Source organism: Sus scrofa, chromosome 15, assembly GCF_000003025.6.
Source record: "Sus scrofa isolate TJ Tabasco breed Duroc chromosome 15, Sscrofa11.1, whole genome shotgun sequence".
Classification (NCBI taxonomy): Eukaryota; Metazoa; Chordata; class Mammalia; order Artiodactyla; family Suidae; genus Sus; species Sus scrofa.
Window position 1 is genome coordinate 38,585,540 of NC_010457.5, and position 18,293 is coordinate 38,603,832.

Below are 18,293 nucleotides of genomic sequence, written 5' to 3' on the forward strand. Positions count from 1 at the left end.
GATTCTGGGCATAGCACCTACGGTCATCTGTCTTTGATGCTTCTGACAGCTGGAGATGAGTGGCACATTTTCAAGGCTGTAATAGATAAATAGAAAGAAAGAAAAATCAATGGATACATAGATTGATGGCTTTAGAAACACCAAGAATCACTAGGCACCCAGTATCACCTTTTTAGACATATTCGAGTACCTTTTAGTGGTAAACTAATGGATGTGTAACAACCAACACTCTGAATAAAACAATGTGTACATATACATATGCACACACGTCTATTCTGGATTTTGCTGAGATAAAGGTTCTGTTGTACATAATTTACATATAATAATATAATATCTTATATTCCATGCAGCTAATTGATTTTCACTGAATTCTTTTATAACTTTTACCAACTTATGATTGAAATAGACAAAGGAACATAGTGCTTTAATGCAGATTGATATTTTCATTTATGTTAATGAGTCAAGAGCAAAACAATGAAGGCCTTTTCATCACTGATCTCACAAACTACTTTGCAGCATTGGAAAATAGTTTTTGAATGCTAGAAGCAGAGTTCCTCAATTTTTGTGCTATTTATATTGTAATGCTATAGATACAACCCACTTTACAGTTGAATTGCATTATTAACATTTTCTCAACTACCATTTGATCCAGCAATCCCACTCCTGGGCATCTATTCAGAGAAAACCACGACTTGCAAAGACACATGTACTCCAATGTCCATTGAAGCACTATTTACAATAGCCAAGACATGGAAACAACCTAAATGTCCATCGACAGAGGAGTGGATCAAGAAGAAGTGGTACATATACACAATGGAATATTACTCAGCCATTAAAAGGAACAAAATACCGGCATTCTTAGCAACATGGATGGACCCAGAAATTATCATGCTAAGTGAAGTCAGCCATACAATGAGACACCAACATCCAATGCTCTCACTGACATGTGGAATCTGAGAAAAGGACAGACTGAACTTCTTTGCAGAACAGATGCTGACTCATAGACATTGAAAAATTTATGGTCTCCGGAGGAGGCAGTTTGGGGGGTGGGGGGATGTGCTTGGGCTGTGGGATGGAAATCCTGTGAAATCAGATTGTTATGATCATTATACGACTACAGATGTGATAAATTCATTTGAGTAATAAAAAAAGTAAAAAAAAAACACATTTTCTCTATCATTTTCTTAAGTTTACAGCAAGGACTGGCAAATAACCTATATAGGTCAAATTCAGTTGGCCCCCTTTATTTTTATAAATAAAGTTTTTTTGGGACACAGCCACACCTCTCCTTTCATGCTTTGTCTAATAACTGCTTTCAAACTATAACAGTAGAATTAAGTAGTGAGATGAAGGCTGCATGGTTTGCAAAGCCTAAAATATTTACTACCTGGCTTTTTCCAAGAACAGTTTTGAAACTCCATAAATAAACCAGCACTTACCAATAGAACTTTCTGTGACAATGAAAATGAAAATAAAGCTATTCTTTATCTGTGCTGTTTAATACAGAAGCCACTTAACCACACTGACTACTGAGCACTTGAAATGTGGCTATTGTAACTAAGGAACTAAACTTTTCATTCTTTTTAATTTTAATTAAAAACAAAAACACATTTTGCTAGTAGCTACTTTGTTACACAGAATAGGTCTAAACAGTTAAGAAAATCATGAATCATGCCCTGATTTGCAGCGTTTGCTGATTTGGGGGTTGTAAATACACCCACTTTGGCCAATGTCAAGCCTCCAACATCATAGCATAGAATGACAAGTTGGGAAGAAATATACGATATTATATAGTATTTCAATAATGGAGACTTAGACATAAATAGACCTAATAGACATAAATAACTCAAGAGCATAGATACAAATAAAATACTAAAAATAGTAAGTGATGAGTTATATTTACTACTTTGTTTTTAATATCATTTTAAAATTATAAGTTTATATCATTTAATTTTAACAGGAACTGTGTTTAACAGAGGGTTGCTGAAACCCTGAAAAGTTTGACAGCTATCTCTCTCAAGCCAGTGCAATCTGGCTTCAGCCAGTGTATCTATACCACATACAGTAAGTTTTAAAGTATTTACTTCTCTACATATTTACCGCACCTCAGTTTTATCAGGTTTTTTTTGTTTGTTTGTTTGTGGTTTTTTTTTTTTTTTTTTTTTTTTGGTCAGGCTTATTTCTGTTCTCTTACCATTTTTACATTAAAATTAGTGTGAAAAGGCTAATTTTAAAATTAATAAGAAAAGGCCACTTAACGTGAATCTCAAGCCCTTCTGGGTCAATTTTTCTAAAATTTAGCTTAATAAGTTCTTCTTAGTTGCTTTTTTAAATTTAGAATAGCCACTGAAAAATGCACTTGTCACATTAAATGGTCTTGAACACCTTTTGCGAAGCCACTGCAGTCATAGGATCGTCTAGCCTTGAAGATGAACTCACTGCAGTTAACTGATTCCCCCAGTTGCTCTGCTTTTAGATTTAATCATTAAGAACTCTATGTACTCTAAGTGTTAGGAGCTAATGATGGCCCTGAAACTGGCTGTCAGCCTGGGTGACTGACAGCATTTTTGTTTATGAAATGAGAGCATCACATTAAATATTTGTTGAATAAAAGAATGAAAATGACAGTAAAAAGATCTTTTCCTTAGAAATCAGGTTATACTATTTCTTTAGGTTCTGGATCTAACCACATATGTGATAGTTTTTTTTATTTTTATTTTTATTTTTTTTTTGCTTTTTAGGGCTGCACCCAAGGAATATGGAAGTTCCCAGGCTAGGGGTTGGAATCTGAGCTACAGCTCTCCGCCTATGCCACAGCCTCATTAAGGCGAGATCTGAGCCGCAACTGCGACCTACACCACAATTCAAGGCAACACTGGATCCCCACCCACTGAAGGAGGCCAGAGATCCAACCCACCTCCTCATGGATAATAGTCAGATTCATTTCCGCTGGGCCACAATGGGAACTCCCCACATGTGATAGTTTAAACCTCCCTTTCCAAACAAGTGAACCAAATCACAGCAAAGGGAAAAGAGAACTGAATTGGGAGTTTGGGATCATGGCATCAATTCTGCTACTGAAATAGCTATATGTCCTTGACAAATTCTGTAGCTTTCCAAGCTAAAAGATCTTCATCTTTAAATCATGAATGTACAACCAGACAATTTCTGATGTTTCATTTGGCTTTATGATTCTTAACTGGAGAGCTGGAACAAATTAGACATAAAAAACCTTCTTTATCCAACCAATGGACACTCTTGTCTTTAACAACTTTTTCTCTTCATGTATACTGTTGACACTGTACCAAGCAAACATTTGTCATAAATGAAAATGATGGCCTATTTTCCCAGAAATATTTCTTTTGATCTCCCCTCTTAATCATTTTTATTTCTATCACCTTAATTCTGACCATTAGCATCTTTTCCATGAACGACTGAATTCTCTCTAATTGATCATGCTTTTCATTTCTCTGTACCGTTATGTACCTCCAACATTTCCAAGTTATCTTTTCTCAAGAGAAAGTTCTGGTTTTAGAGGTTAAGGTCTAACCTAAGGAAGAACAGAACAGACAGCATTCCGTACTCACATTTCAGGCAATGGTTCAAGATTAGTGAACCCTAGACTCTGAAGGAGGCTCAACTCTCTGCCTCAGGCTCCTCAAGAAGGAGATGTTGTGATTTATTTATTGTATACATGACTCACTTTCCTAGAAAGGGCAGACGCGGTAGGTGGAACATGTTAGACAGTGGTTCACTGTTTTTTCCTCCACTTTCTGCTTCGCTGTAAACTCTGTGGAAGCCTAGCCCAGGGCCTGAGAACCACATCCTCGGCGCAGATTCCTGGTTGCCAGGTAACCACCTCCTGGAGGCGTGAGGGGTCTCCAGGGGTTGCCAGCCGCTTCCGCCTCTCTCCAGCGCTCCAATCAGCGGCCAGCGTAGCTGTCACGTGAACCCCGGGGCGGGACCCGGAAAGCCGCGGGCTGGGTCCTGCCACAGAGCCATCATCCCCGCCCTTAGAACCCCCGGCCGGGCCGCCCCGCCCTGGAGCCCGCGGCGCAGGAGGGGAGGGCGGGGCGGGGCGGGTCCACAGGCCGAGCTCGCGCATCTGCCGCGCCCGCTTCAGCACCTTCTGCTGTCCGCTGCAGTGGTCGACTCCTCCAGGTAAGCACCGCGGAGGGCGGGTCGTGGTAGCCCGGCGGGCGCGCTGGAATAGGGTGATCTTCGAACCTAGTGGCGTCGCGTGGGGGTTCCAACCTCCTCAGCAAGGGTCGCAGGTCCTCGGGGCTTTGCGCGCGATGGTGCCTGATGCGGGAATCCCTTGAGAGTCAGTCACACACCTGATCGCTACAGGGCACAGCAGGCAAGCCTTTACACATCTGAACTGACACTCGAGTGTCACCCACGATCATGACGAAAGGCACAGTTTTCTTTATGTTTTTAAGCTTATTCATTACAAGTACGTCTAGAGTCTAGATCGTCATTCTTATACCTGTGCCCGCAGGGCACCTCCCCAGGTAGGATCCCCTACCCCTTTGAAAGTGGTCTTCTTATTCAGGTTGTGCCAAGAAACTTTTGAGTAAAAGAAAATATGCTCCAGAAAAAAAGACAGTATTGAATGTCAGAGGCACAGTACGCGTGAAGTAAATCATAAAAAAAAACCTTTCCTATTTTTCAAAAACTAATAAATCCAGACTTTTTGCATGCAGTATTAAAAGGAGCAAATCTTTGAACTGACTTTTTCTATATTAATTAAAAGCAGTTGATTTGAATGAAGTTTAGTGATAACTTTATCATATATCAAAAATAAATCACACTTGTTTTTGTAACTTCCGTATGTGTATTTACTTATTTATTTGTTTGTGTCTCTAACAGTGATTTGAAGAGAAGTATTAGATATCTGAATCTTTCATTGGCTGAGTATTTCAGATATGCCCTTCAGAGAAAATCATTCCCCTACCACTTTGTATAACCGGAGTTACAAGTCCTTGAACATTTAAAATAACCTTAAGTAAAGAAAAAAAGGTTTTCCTTTAGGTTTTGTTTCTCTACAGAGTAAATGCTTTGGGGAATTTCTAAGATTCTCTTCAGGTATCCAGATCTAATTTCTTATTCACAAATCTCCAAGGAATAGTCTCATCAACAGTCAGAGAACAATTTTCATGTGATTATCACTGAGCACAGCATGGTCTTGGATGGGGAGCTGATGATTCAGGGCTTGTGATTACAGCCTCTATAGCAAAAGCACCCTTTCACATCCTTTTGATTCTGCCTCACTGGCCTAGGTGTGCAAGAAAGTGGCATAGTTATAGCTTTCCTGTGTGAAGGCAGAGATCTGAGAAAGTGATCTGTCTTTCCTGTTCTATGATCTAAAATTAAATATAGTAATTAAATGCAAGTGAAAAATTGTCAGTTAATTCAACAAAATTTTGGGAAACATGCTTTAGTGGATTGGTTAGAGATGAATGTTACAATTGCTAGTTTTAGGTCATTGTGTTAAGAGTTCCTGGGAAGTTTTCTAAATGGGAATAAACCAACAGCCTGTTTCAAAGGCCACATGTGGAAAGAAAACTCATATATTAAGAGAAATAAGTGTAAACTTACTCTATATTAAAATGGCTAGTTGAAATTTATTATTTATATTGATTTGGTCTTTCTCAGGGTTGCTATTAATAGGTATACTTAACTATAAGTATCTGAAAAAATATTAGATGTATTTACTTAAGTGTTTAATAATTCTTCATTCTTTCAGTTTTCATAATTAAATATTGCTGTACTAAAAAATTTTATTACCCACTAGCTGCATAATAATTCTATATATTAGAAAGCTACAATTGATTCAGTGTAGAAAATAATTTTTAAATTCCTCTGCTCCTAGTAAAGTGACCACTAGGGGCTAGAGTGTTTTTGTTGTTGCTTTCTATAGACTCTATCTTGGAACCCCTAGCCTGTGCATAGGTGAGGCAAGGGGCAGTTTTTATATTAGAGAAGAGTTTTATTTTCATTCATTCGTTTGTTTATTTTGTCCTGAAAGAACATGGAAGTCCAACAGGAGTTCTTCGATTGTCACTGTCAATAAAATATGTGCAGTTCTCCAGACTACCTTATTTTATTTCCCTAAACTCTATAATGAATACTAAAATGAAATTCAGACAGTTTTGAAGGAGTCACATTTCCTTCCTGTAGTCCAGAATTTATTCGAGTCAGATATAATATACAAGAACGGTAATGGTTTGCCAGATTACCGAATAACATGTTTTACCCAGCCATTCATGGTAATTATGTGCATACAAACATTACTGCTACTTTTTGCAGTTGCTGAATTATCTGATCTTATATTGTGTATATGTAGTCCATTTAGCAGGTTGAAGTATTAAAGTGTGTAGCTTTCTATGTGTCTTCAGGAACAGAGATCTTATTGAGAATATTTAATTCATTGTACTAGGACATTGGGAGGGATTTCAGCACCCTCCCCCCCTTTTTTTTCTTGTGAGAATCATGTATTAGAATAAGAGTGGCTGGCATTTTTCAACATCCAAGACCATACATACCTCATTCTGTGATAATCACCTGGAGATTTTTCATTGTTGTTGAGACTATTCCTTGGAGATTGCTGAGCAAGAAATTAGATGTGGATACCTGGAGAGAATCTTAGAAATTCCCCAAAGAATTTACTCTGCAGAGAACAAATCCTAAAGGAAAACCTTTCTCATGCTTAAGTTTACTTAAATGTTCAAGAAGGACTTATAACTTCTTATAAGAATTACTAGGGAAATATTATAAAAATTGCTAGAGAAATATTATAAAATGATCAGCTTTGACCAAGACTTTGTATATCGAAAGAAAAAGAGAGTCCCATCGTGATTGACTAGAAAAATTTCTAAAGTTCTCATGGTAAAACGTGGGGTGTCATATGAGGAGACAAAATTCAGCTTGTTCTCACTTGATCTCAATGACTAGACAAATACAACTTGAAAAAGGCTAGATTGTGTTAAAAAAAAAAAAAAAAGGCATCCTGGAATTGGAGCCACAGGTGACACTTGCATCTGGATGTCACATTATCAGCTTACTTGAGTGAGGTGATTTTTTAAATAATGATAAAATCTTACTTTTTATTACTTTCCATGTACTTAAAAGGTGATTTATTAACCTAATTATCTCCTAAAATTCTGAAATCTAAGTTCTAATTTAAGAAATATATATGTCATATAAAGACAGTAATATATATCTTGCACAATAAGATCATATGAGATAATTCATCAATGTTATTTGCTATTAAGGGGATAACTGATAATTGCCTTGTTCAGAAAAGCTCTTATTAAAAGATGTTAGAAATATTTTTCCATCCTTTGGTGAGAATGTTACAACAGTCAAAATTTGGTTTATAAGTTTGAATGCTCGGACATGCAGAACTCACAGAAGAGGTTGTTAAATAATTTACCTTCTGCTCAGATTTGTTTTTCTCTTCCAAACTGTTGACACTTTAAATTGTGAGCTTGTACCAGTATCCCAGGCAGTCTCATCTGCCATTACGTATAATAAGCTCAATTTCATATCTCATACACACAAAGAACCTACTTTCAAGTTGAAAAGTAGAAAATAGTTCCTATTACATAGTGTTTGATGTGCTGCTGGAAAAACTTCATTTTCTGGTATAAAACAATAGTCCTGAAAATTGAATAGTTGGTTTATAAGAATTAGGTAACACTTAATTTGGGCCTAAGATAAAACGTTATGAATGAGTCTTAATGAGAAGAGTTATGCAAATTTTATTTTTGAAGTAAACATGGTAGCAGGTTTGAAGGAGTCATTTCAGAATTTAAGCTAGAAGGCTTCTTAGAGACCAGTCTAATACTATTATTTTATAGGTAGGTCATTAAAAATATAAAGACTAAGTTGCTCAAAATTGGGAAAATTTCAGTGGGAAAGCTTGTCAAGAACCTCAGGCTCTATCATTAAGCCTTGTGCTGCTCCCTAAAGAGGTTTAAATATATATCAGCAACATCGTTTTCTCTTATTATATTTCTTCAAGTGACTAATTCAGAAGTTTAAGTAGTTACGATTTAGATTACTTTTGTACTTTTTAAATGATTATTGTACATAATGAACAATTTGCATGTGTTTGGTCTCATAATATAGAAAGTTTGCCTAAAATATTAGTTTAAAAGTTTTTTCCCACAATTTGTACATTTTTAAAATTTACTCCTTAATGTAATTTAAGTTCTGCTGCAAAGTCTTTTGTGATTTGGAGGAATCCAGTTATCTTATAAATTTTTTATCCTAATGCACCCCAATGGTACTTAAGTGTACCTATCCATCATATCTGCAACTGAAAGAAAAAAGAAGCTTTGGGAAGATATTTCTGAGGCCTGAATTATGGTTACTGGTGGGTACAACTTAGAAGTTCTGCTGTATTTATTTTCTTGACTTTCTGCCCTTTGGTACCAGATACCATCTAGAACAGAGTTACTCAACATGTGCCTTAGATCAATATCCTCAGCTTGTCAGAAATGCAAATTTCCAGGCCACACCCCTATCAAATTAGAATATCTAAGGGAGTACCTGGAATCTGTGTTTTAAGGAGCCTCAAGTGGTTTTCATGCAGAGTAGAGCTTGAAAAGTACTGATACAAGGTGCATTATGCCACTGGCCCTGGTCACTTCTTGAGCTGGCAGTATTTGTATACGATTCCACTTCTGAAACTTTACTTGAACTGCTAAATAAATGAACTCATTCCAGAAAATGCAATTGTGGATACATTTTATAGATACCTGTATTTCGGTAGTAGCTTTTTGGATATATCTTATTTTCATTATTAATTACATCAGTTCACCTTCATGGGAATTTTATGTTGGCTAAGGGGATGATTGTTGCCAAGTGGGCTGTCACTTAGATTAGCAGCCTCTCATATATGCATTAGTCCTGCTTTAGCTGATACAACTCTTTACTTAAACGTTAAGATTGATTTCAGGCCTCCTATCAATGTATGGATGCATGTATTAAAGACATTTTTGGATTTAGTGACTTTGTGTGAGCTAGTCCTTTTTTCATTTGAAAGTTTTCAAGCTTTATATTCATTTGACTTATTTTGCTGGTTTTTTCAATTGAATTGCCAAAAATAATTTTTAGTAGTCCTGGCCCAGAATATGAAAATGCCAGTTTAACTTGACTCTTTCTGCCATGAGGGAATCCTGATTTTCACAGACAGATAAATATAAAGAGCCACCATTCTTTAAAAACTCATAGACAAAATCCATCTTACAAAACAGATTAATTAGAAGGGCGACGGGGAGCCTCAGATTTATAGAGAATTCATGCCATAGCTTCTCAAGTCTTCCTACATGAGGAATGATCCTATTTATAAAAATAAGGCTACTTATTTTTGTCATGCCCTAATATTAATATAATCCTATAGCTTTTAATAATAGATACTTGTGTGTTTACTTTCATAATATCTCTTTCAATGGAATGTTTACCTCTAACTTTTTAGTTTACGAGTAAAAATATATGATTTCACTCCTCTATTTCCCCTTGACAGTCTCTCAGAACAGTTAATTGAAGGTATGTGAATGACCCTCTCATTCAAGAAAAGTGGATTACATCTTTGATCAAATTAAAAATCATTTCCACATTGCAGCTGAAGAGATTCTGTAGTCCTTCAGGCACCTAGGAAATCTAATTTCATAATTCAAAGCCATATGATTTTCATTTTGTTGGTTAAAATGTAGGAAAGTATAAAACTAAAGAAATAGATGAAATGATAGATTATGTAGATGGAGGAGGAATAACTGTGTTCACTTTGCCACATCTTTGAATCAGGTTCTTCATCTTCTTGATCTTACATATGATCCTGTGTTTTGCTGATCAAATTAGAATTCATATTGGTATAAGTGGTCATTCTTGGAGTCCAGACTAGAACAACCATAATGACCTTATTCTTTTCTATTTGCTATCTAATCCAGGATTTTAATGGAAGTTAATACTGTACTTGTGACCTATTTTATTGTCTAAGCTTTTAAGAACATTAGGCTTTGACATATGCTGGGAATGCTTAGATGTAATGCCCTGCCAAGCACATGAAAGGTAAATTTACAAATAACTGAAATTTAAGAGATTAATCTCAGTCAGTAGAAGATACCAAGAGACAGTTTATCTGCTAAATATCTTTACTATTGTTGAACCAAGTAAGTACTTCTCAAGCTTTACTGGTATATAAATCAACTGGAAGTGATGTTAAGAAGCAGGTTTCCAGACTCCACCCCAAGACTGACCCACTGAATGTGATTCAGGAATCTGCATTTTTAGCAAGTTTCTCAGTTAATTCTGATGAAAGAGACCTGAGAACCACACTTTGAGATTCATCAATTTAGAGATCTTTAAAATTATGCTTCTCCTTGATAATCTATGGCTGTATGAATCAGTGAGAATAGTAGTCATTTAGAATTGTGGATATTAAATGGGCAAAGGAGATCTCATTACTGGGCTGATAACTGCTTTAAAAAAAAAAAAAAAACCTTCCAGTTTTTTTTTTTTTAACAATTTCCAAATGTTTTCCAATGAGCACATATTCACTATATTAATGTTTTAGAGTTGTTTGTTTATTAATGCAGGCAATAAACTTCTATTAAGAAAATTGGCAAAATTTAGAGTTCCCATCGTCGCTCAGTAGAAAAAATCTGACTGGTATCCTTGACGACGCAGGTTTGATCCCTGGCCTTGCTCAGTGGATTAAGGATCCAGCCAGCATTGCCTTGAGCTGTGCTATAGGTAGCAAATGTGGCTTGGATCTGGCATTGCTGTGTCTGTGGTGTAGGCCAGCAGCTGCAGCTCCAAATCAACCTTTAGCCTGGGAACCTCCATATTCCACAGGTGTGGCCCTTTAAAAAAAAAAAAAGGAAAGGAAAAAAAGAAGAAAATTGGCAAAATTCTGAAGAGAACAAAGTTCAACAAAACTACCTTCAATCTGTGCATTGTATGGCCTGTCTCTGACCCTGACCTTCGAACACACATTTTTGTGTACTTTCATTGGTTTTTCTCACTCTTTCTCAAGTCTGCCAGGAGTGCTACCAGAGTGCCTTTCGCAAGCCTGCTCAGAGGGTCTGCCCTTGCCACTCCCTCTGCTCTGTGTTGTTTCCCCCAGATCCCTTTATACGTTGTCTTGTCTCCTTTAGCTCTTCTTCAGAATCATCTCACTGAGGCCTCCCCATGCCATCTTCAAAAAATTGCAGTATCAGCTCTAGCTCCAGAACTCCTTGAAGGACAACTCTTTCCCTGTATTCTTCTTTTCCAAACCCCTAATTACCATGAACTAGTCATCCTTTACTTATTTATTTTGCTGATTTTCTGATTTCTTCCTTCACAAATAAAAACTGTGGAAGAGCAGAATTTTTGTCTGTTTTGCAGAGTGCTTTATCTTCAGTGCCTGTCTGGCACATACTTGATGCTCAATAAATATTTGTTGAAATGAATGAATAGAAAAGTGAATATTAAAAGTTTAAAAAATACAAATAAGTCAAAGGAATAATAAATGTCCTACTATTAAATAGCCAACCATTAACCTCATGGCATGTCTTTTTTTTTAATGTGTACATATATATAAATATAGATATAAATTATATCTACATCTATATACCATTTTCTAGCCAAAATTGTATAATTGGAATTCATTCCAATTTGTTAGGAAATATAGATGATTTTCTATAAGAGAATGGACAGATAAATCCAAAAGATAAGATATATTGTAGGACAACTAGCACAATCTCTTCACCAAAACCAGTGTCATGATAAAAAGCACTGTTCTAGATTAACAAATCATAATAACAAGATTTAATGCATGGACCTGAATTGGATGCTGGTTCAACAAAGCAGTTGTATAAAGCACATTTTGGGGGAGAGTTGGAGAAATACGGAAGATGGACTAGTTATTAGAAGAGATAAAACTTTAGTGACATGAAAAGAGTAAATATTTTAACTAACAATTTAAACACAAAAAGCAATTTATGTAATATGCATAATATGACTTTCGTGAAGCACATACTAAGATTTTATCTAGGAGGGGGTAAAATGGCTTCTTTGCCTCATTTATCTACATATTTTGATTTTCTATGGTGAACATATACAACTTGTAGAATAACAGATTACTTTTAATTAGAAAATATTTATGGTCCTAAGAATGTGTAGTCCATTCATGTACACTATAACTAATTGGTATAACTTTTCCTTTGAAACAAGCCATATAATCTCAGAGCTAAATATCCGGACCGAATTATTTTGTGCCCACTCCCAGCTCTGGCAACAGAGCTGCTTTCACTGAATGATGTGGTTTAATCATGCACACACCTTACTCCAAAGCATATCTTCAAGCACTGCCATATATAACTGCATCAATTATGATGCCATTGTGGATTTTATGCTGTTTATGAATACTCTCAATGGGAGAAAATTCTCTCAAGTCTTAGTATCAAAACTATATTTATCCTTCTCATGACTCATTAGTTGGTTTCTTGATTATAAACACTGACTTTTATAATCACCTTTCACTTGTTCTTTGACTTCTAGGAAACAGCCAAATCTCGGTCATCCTCCATCCAGTCTTCAGGATGGTGTGTTTCTGCATCTGTCTTGCTGCTGTCTGTATTTATTCTTTCCCTAGTTTTTCTCCTTGCCAAGACTTGTTCTTTTTTTCTTAATTTTTTAACTTGTATATGTTCTTTGGTTAAGATCTTTAACAGAATGGTCTGAGGTATTGATTAATTAATTGGCTGACCGAAGAAAAAATTAATTATTCTAGGCAAATCACTCTGGCTCAATAACCACAGTCCTATTCTTGATCCAGTTCAGTTACAAGAAAGTTACTTCTCTGGCCTTCATCATGTCAGCATTCTGTGAAAATGTAAATTGATTCTCATACTACAATGTAAAAATCATTCCCTAAATGTTCAATGAAAGCCAGCATTGTGGAAGCAGCCATGTGAAGACATTTTATGCATGACTAGTAGAGCTGCTTGGAGAATGCTGCTTATTCTTTTTTTTGCCCCACTAATTTTCTTCCACTTTTATTGGGATATAATTGACATATATCCCTGTATAAATTTAATGTGTACAGTATAATAATGATTTGACTTACATACATCATTAAATGATTACAATACATTTATTGAACATCCATCACTTTTAAAAAGAACATAATTGTTTATGACATGCCTAAATTAACTTGAGAGACTTTTTCAAATTATTGATTTATGATCTACTCTTTTCATATTAAGATGTTTTATAAATATATATCTGTTCATATACGTTATCTCATTTTTCTTTCAACTTTTAAACGTTTAAAATTTAAAATTCGTTTCATGATGATTCTTTTTAAATTATAAAAATACTTTGGGAGTTCCCGTCATGGCGCAGTGGTTAACGAATCTGAGTAGGAACCATGGGGTTGCAGGTTCAGGTCCTGTCCTTGCTCAGTGGGTTAAAGGATCCGGCGTTGCCGTGAGCTGTGGTGTAGGTTGCAGACACGGCTCAGATCCCATGTTGCTGTGGCTCTGGCAGAGGCTGGCAGCTACAGCTCCGATTTGACCCCTAGCCTGGGAACCTCCATATGCCGTGGGAGCAGCCCAAGAAATGGCAAAAAGACAAAAAAAAAAAAAAAAAAAAAAAAAAAACTTTGATACCAAATATTAAGAAACAAATCATACCATTGATTATCTGTGTAAAATGTGGAATTTAGCATATCTTTGTTTTCTTCTCTTTTTTTCCCAAACCTTAGTACCTGGGCAAACAAACTGAGACTTTTTGTTTTTTATAGCTACCATTTAGAATATTAGTTTTCTTTTTCAATAGTTACTCTTGACTTGCATTTTTATAACACTATGACTTAGACATTCAGGTTTCTTTGCTTAATAAATTTTTAATTGCGTGAATTTCCATATTAAGTCGTTTGTTTTGATTCACTTTTCAAAAGCCTATAATTTTAATTCAGGTAAGTTTTAAAGGAAGATCACATGGGTGAATTGCCTTCTAAATCCTTTCCTTTATGGCAATGTCTTCCTGTTTGTTTTCCCTTCACACATAAATGATAGTTTGGCTGTTTATAGAATAGTGAGGTTATTACAGTTCAGTTTAAAATAATTATTGTACCACTGATTTCTAGAATTCAGTGCACTGGTGAGATATGATGCCAATATGACTTTTCCCCATTTATACATAACATTAAAAACAAAAACAAAAAAACCTTTATCTGGATGCTTATAGCATGATTAAAAAAAAAATAACCCCTGAATGCCTTAATACATATAGGTTTATTTTTTTTTTTTCCTTTTTAGGCCAGCATATGGAAGCTCCCAGTCCAGGGGTTGAATCAGAGCTACAACTGCCAGCCTATACCACAGCCATAGCAACATGGGATCTGAGCAGTGAAAATGTAAATTTATACGTACTTCTTGGGAGAAAGGCTTTTTAAATTCCTAGCAGCATTGCAGATGATCCACCTATAGTACGTGTCACATAGTAATATGACACCAATATAGCACCTTTGTGTTTAGTGAAAATTCCTCATAGGAATGATGCTGAGATCTTGAGTGCTACTGTGAGGTGTGTGTATGTTTTCTGTGATCTTATAAGAGCCACTTAGGATTTAGTTCCAGCAACAGAAAATACAACTTATATTTCTAGTTCATGTAACTAAGAAACTAAAGATGGAGTTAGGTTGGTTGTATGAGTGCATATATCACTCAGAGCCAACTTCAGTTCTCAGTGTCATTATGCACAGCCCTCTCAACCACACTAGCTTTTGTCAAGCCATAGGCAGTGGCCTCCAGCAATTCCAGGTACCTTCTCATGATAGCAAGATACTGGCAATAGCTCTGATTTCAGACTGTCTATGGCTCAAATCAACAGAACACAAGTCTTCTTTCCCCAGTAGTTCCTATAAAAGTCCTAAGTTTCATGATGAGACACATTTAAGCTCTGTTCCCGCCACTGAATCATCAAAATGGCTGGGGAAATGATTAGCATAAATCTGAATCACCAGCTCCAGCTCAGGGACCCGTGTCCTCCTGAACCTGGACTGAAGCATAAGAGGGAAACCACAACATACAAATGTTTGGTTATATCTGGTGACTGCATGCAGGTTGAACCTAGAAACCAAACTGAATCTTGAAACTCTTCAGTTGGAATCTGAAAATGTAATAAGTGTTCATTAAAATTATGTTCTGCTATTTATCACTCTAGTTCTGCTTATATTTTAATCTTTCTTGTGGGCTTTTTTAATATGAAATAAATGTAAACTAATTAAGAAATGCACTGTTGGAGTTCCCATCGTGGCACAGTGGAAACAAATCCGACTAGGAACCATGAGGTTGCGGGTGTAATCCCTGGCTTAGCTCAGTGGATTAAGGATCCAACATTGCCCTGAGCTATAGTGTAGGTCGCAGACACAGCTTGGATCCCGCATTGCTGTGGCTCTGGCGTAGGCTGGTATCTACATCTCCAATTAGACCCCTAGCCTGGGAACCTCCATATGCCGCAGGGTGCGGCCCTAAAAAGACAAAAAGACAAAAAAAAAAAAAAAAAAAAGAAAGAAAGAAAAGAAAAGAAATGCACTGTTTTGGGAAAATGAAACCCCATAATGAGTTATTAGTTATGAAGCTATTATCTATTCCTTAACCCTTTTTAAAGTTTATAAGAGTTTTTACTAAAGCATCCACACACACACATATACTCTTCAACCAAGTAACTTATATTTTGAGTACCTCTGTCATCAGAAGGTCCATATTGAGTTTAATTAAGGAAACATCAATTATTTGTTACATCCAGTCAGATATACTGTAGTCAGATTGGTGGACATTGACTGAATTAGAAAAGACAAGAACATGCTTTGTCGGGAATATCAGTTTTGTTTTGAGTTAGTTAAGTTTGAGATTCTATTTAATATCCAGATGGGGGTGTTAAAGCAAGAAATTACATCCCCAGAACTTACCTATCTTTTACCTGGAAGTTTGTACCTTTTGACCATCTTCACTTAATTCCTCAAGACTGTATGCAAATGTAGTGCTTGATAATACACTTTCTTCTATTTCTAAAATTATTTTTTTTAGTACTAGAAACATCTGCATTTTACCAGATGTTTTACAGAGGACATTTTGAATTCATTTCCTGTAGGTCTTATGAAATAGCAAAAAACAAAGATGACTTTTTTTATAGGAAAATATACCATTATCTAAAAATACAGATACTTTGAACAGTTTATTATACTCTTTCTGCAGCATCCACTTTCATAAAAAAATCACATTCATTTAAAAAGGTACTCTGAAGTGTTTTTCTTTGAATTTTGATAGAAATTACATTTATGTATCTTAGAAGTACAGTACATTTAAGAAACTAGTCGAAAGAGATTTTCTTAGAAAATCAAATAATTAAATAACAGTTAACTCAGAACTCCATTATACCGTCTAAAAACTAAAAATATTTTACTTAATAATGCACCATAACATGTGCTGGACATTTTAGACTTACTTAATTACCTTAGTGCAAGTAATTTTTTTTTTTTTTGCTGTTAAAACTAGGTCAACTTAGAGATTCAAGTTAGGAATTTTGGTTAAATTTTCAGGAGATAGGAGTTCCCGTCGTGGCGCAGTGGTTAACGAATCCGACTAGGAACCATGAGGTTGCGGGTTCGGTCCCTGGCCTTGCTCAGTGGGTTAACGATCCGGCGTTGCCATGAGCTGTGGTGTAGGTCGCAGACGCGGCTCGGATCCCGCGTTGCTGTGGCTCTGGCGTAGGCCGGAGACTACAGCTCCAATTCGACCCCTAGCCTGGGAACCTCCATGTGCCGCGGGAGCGGCCCAAGAAATAGCAAAAAAAAAAAAAAAAAAATTTCAGGAGATAAAGCTTCAGAAGTAATGCATGAAAAAGAACTTACTAGGATGACTATGATATATAACATAATCTCTAGATTAAACTTGAGAGAGTTTATATCCTTACAATATTAAATCTTCTAATTCATTAACATGCTATGTCACTACTTTTTTGTTTAGGATTTTTACATTTAATTTTGAGAGACATTTCTCTGTAATTGTCTTTCTTATAAAGTCTTGTTCAGGTTTTAGCAGGTTATAACGAATTGATGTGATTCCTTTTATTGTACTCTAAAAGAGTTGTGGAAAATTTCTTCTTTAAATATCTGTAAAAATTCACCAATGAAACCACCTGGGCCTGGGAGATTGTCTGTGGGATGGTTTTAAATGCAGACTCATATTCATATTCAGTCTATTTAGATTTTTCTCATTATTTCATCAACTTTGATAACTTGTATTTTTTGAGGAATTTGTTTATTCATGCAAGCTATCTAATGCATTCCCACAAATGTGTTCCTAATAGTCTTTTATTCTTTTTTTCATATCAGTAAGTTCTACAATGATTCTTTTCTTCATTCAGTGGTGTTGATATTTGCACTCTGCTTTTTTCTTGATAGATCTAAAAGGAAACATCATTTGGTTTAGTTGATTTTCTCTGTTCTATGTTTCCAGGCATAAATGTGCTCTCCTTTTGTTGAAGTGGCATCCTTTTTCTACATTTTTAAAGATTTTGTTTGCTTTCATTTTTCTAGATTTTTGAGATAGAAACTTCAATCTTCAATTTTGTTTTCTAACTTCCATTTTTACTTCTTCTTTGATCCAAGGATTATTTAGAAATGCATTGCTTAATTTCCCAATAGTTATGGATTTTCTAGTTAGCTTTCTCTTAGTGATCTCAGACTTAATTCCATTGCAACCAGAAAATATACTCTGGATGCTTCTAATATTTTAGAGATTGTTGAGGTTTTCCTTATGGCTCAACACAGTTTACTTTGGTGATTACTCCAAGTTCACTTGAAAATAAATGTGAATTCTATCATTGTTGGTTACAGTATTCTACATTTGTCAGTTGGCTCAATTTCTTTGAATATGTTATTCAGATTTTTATACTCCTATAGAATTTTCTCTATTTTGTTGGATATTGAGATTTGTCATTTAAAGGCTTCCATTATGTCTATGGATTTGTATATTTCTCCTTTAATTCTGTCATTCTTGCTTTATATATTTGAAATTTATGTCATTTGGATATAAACTGTCATATCATTCAGTTGGATTCACTCCTTTAAGTAATAGCCCTGTCTCTCTAGTAATATTTCTGGTCTTAAAATTTATCTTAAAAATATGATAGATTTCTTTTGATTAATGATTATGTAGTATACAACTTTGTTTTTTAATAACCATTCTGTAATCTTATATTAAAGGATGACTGTTATAAGTAGTATA

General features: G+C 35.5%; 1 protein-coding gene across 8 annotated transcripts in view; it reads left to right on the plus strand.

The window, feature by feature from the left end:
- WDR17 (WD repeat domain 17) overlaps nt 4,049-18,293 on the plus strand; it is a 104,852-nt gene continuing 90,607 nt past the window's right edge. For 5 of the 8 annotated variants that reach the window (XM_021075873.1, XM_021075875.1, XM_021075879.1 and 2 more), the window contains exon 1: nt 4,050-4,161. The gene's annotated coding sequence lies outside the window, so the exon portion shown is untranslated. Of the gene's footprint in view, nt 4,162-18,293 lie in introns of all 8 variants that reach the window. The other 3 variants (XM_021075880.1, XM_021075874.1, XM_021075882.1) reach the window with 3 other exon arrangements.